The following is a 2,178-nucleotide window of genomic DNA, read 5'->3' as shown; positions in this document are numbered from 1 at the left end:
CTTTGTAGAGGTATCTACAATATGCGCTATATAAGTCGACAATTATTATTATTAAAAATAAATCTTAAAACATGTGAAGGTGTTTGAATATTAACCTCAATACTAAGTTGATTGTTGTGATTTTGATTAACATAAATCATGTATATTGCATCTGTTATTCAAACTATTCTTCTGTACAATGTGCTTTGGTTATCTCTATTATAAGCTGTTTAATAAGAAATATATAAAATGTACATTAATTATAAATCTATTCCAAAAAAAAAAAAATGGGGCTCGTCCGGGAATTGAACCCGGGGCCTCTCGCACCCAAAGCGAGAATCATGCCACTAGACCAACGAGCCTTAGGTGGAAAACGAAATTCATACTCCACTAGGAATTGAACAGCTTGTCCTGGAAACATGTGACGCTTCTCACTTTAGCCCTTGTGACGAAGTCACAACGCGCCACTCATCAAATGATAACAATTAAGATTCAAGAAAAAAAAAAGAAGAGTGTAGTATACATAATATAAAACAATTATTAAATAAAACATGTAATTTTTAAGTAAGAAATAAACACAAGTGAAGCTCCTCGAAAACATGAAAAGGCAAAAAATACATAAAAAAAACAATGCAGCTTCATTTTGTCACAAATTTTGAAATGTCCTTCATAAAAGACACAAAATATTCCAATGGGCTTTGGTTTATACGGTACGCTGTGTAATGAAAGAATAATACATTTCACAAAGCGAGAATAATGCCACTTCAACAAACCTTAATACTTGGATGAGCCAAATTCAGATTCAGAGCCCAGCAGTCTGACGATTGAGAAAGTACCTCATGAGACGCCTGTAGTGCAATAAAATGTTGAATTGGTATCCAAGTGTTAGGCCTATTTTTCTTATTATCTTTTTTTTTTTGAAAATATATTCCTCTGCTCCTGCATCGAGAACCTTTGTCTTTATGATCTGTTTTCAACCCACATTGCAGATTACATTTCAGTTTAACTGTTCCCTGATAAAATCAATTCAAAATTTTTGGTAAATGCTCGATTTGAAAATAAGAGGGGCTCGTCCGGGAATTGAACCCGGGGCCTCTCGCACCCAAAGCGAGAATCATGCCACTAGACCAACGAGCCTTAGTTGGTAAGCCAAATTCATACTCCACTAATAAAGCACACATTTAACGAACGCCCACAGGAATTGAATAGCTTGTCCTGGAAACATGTGACGCTTTTCACTTTAGAGTACCCTTGTGACGAAGTCACAACGCGCCACTCATCAAATGATAACATTTAAGATTTAAGAAACTTGGGTGACTAATCATATTAATTATTTAATTAATTTCTGTGTTTTTTTTTTCTTTTTAATATTGGGCCTATTTTGGTTCAATAATGTTTTTTTTTTCTAATTGTGTTTTTGAAACGCAACATCATTAGGCCTATATATTAAAGTAGGCCTATGCGTTCTCATGATGAGATTACAATATCAATACAAATCTAATTTACTGTTTTCATATATAAAATAGGTTTAATCTTGTGATAAAATAAAGATACCTAGATACCTTGACCTACTGTTTGCAATTGACCAATACAACTTATTTTGTGTGTCTGTCCAATATTTAATAGCATAGGTAGAGTCATAATATTGTTGAGGTCTGTCCCCGGCCGGATTTAAAACACAATAAGACCTTGCATTATTTACTCCTATCCAATCTATTTTTATGATCACAATACAACTGCTTGCTTTGGCTCTTTTGTTTATTGTCACTCGTTTTTGGGGACTCAACAACAAGGCCTTTCTTGAATGAGCAAAATCCTACACTGTATGTAATTTTTAATTTTTCATTCCTAATGATTACATGACATAATTGAATGTTGAAATATTGATCATGGCGTATTTAGTATACTTGGAGTAGGCCTATGTATTATACTAGGGAATGTAATCTCACTGTTCTCTGATTATACTTTCTTAGACAAGCCTGCTTGCCCGGCTTTCGTTAAAGAAAATAGATTAGTTTTCCCCCACCCCCGAAATATTTTTATGCCCACCGCTGTAATGTATCAAATCAAATCAAATCAAATAAATCTTTATTGCAATCATAAAACAATAGTAGTGATTGGAATATACAAAAAATAAAACAGTACTAGAAAAAGAGGCAATATTAATAAATATCAATAGAGAAAATAAAAGCATTGAGA

The 2,178-nt window shown here is 33.2% G+C and overlaps 2 non-coding genes across 2 annotated transcripts; both read right to left on the bottom strand.

Moving 5' to 3' along the window:
* Positions 1-269: 269 nt before the first annotated feature.
* Trnap-ugg lies at positions 270-341 on the bottom strand. Its single transcript has one exon. It is a non-coding gene; the product is annotated as a tRNA-Pro (tRNA).
* Positions 342-1,044: 703 nt separating this feature from the next.
* On the bottom strand, positions 1,045-1,116 carry Trnap-ugg. Its single transcript has one exon. It is a non-coding gene; the product is annotated as a tRNA-Pro (tRNA).
* Between the last annotated feature and the right edge of the window lie 1,062 nt (positions 1,117-2,178).

Source organism: Anneissia japonica, unplaced genomic scaffold (assembly GCF_011630105.1).
Source record: "Anneissia japonica isolate Jap-2015-1 unplaced genomic scaffold, ASM1163010v1 scaffold1483_len710385_cov172, whole genome shotgun sequence".
NCBI lineage: Eukaryota > Metazoa > Echinodermata > Crinoidea > Comatulida > Comatulidae > Anneissia > Anneissia japonica.
This window is presented reverse-complemented; position numbering and strand designations above follow the sequence as displayed.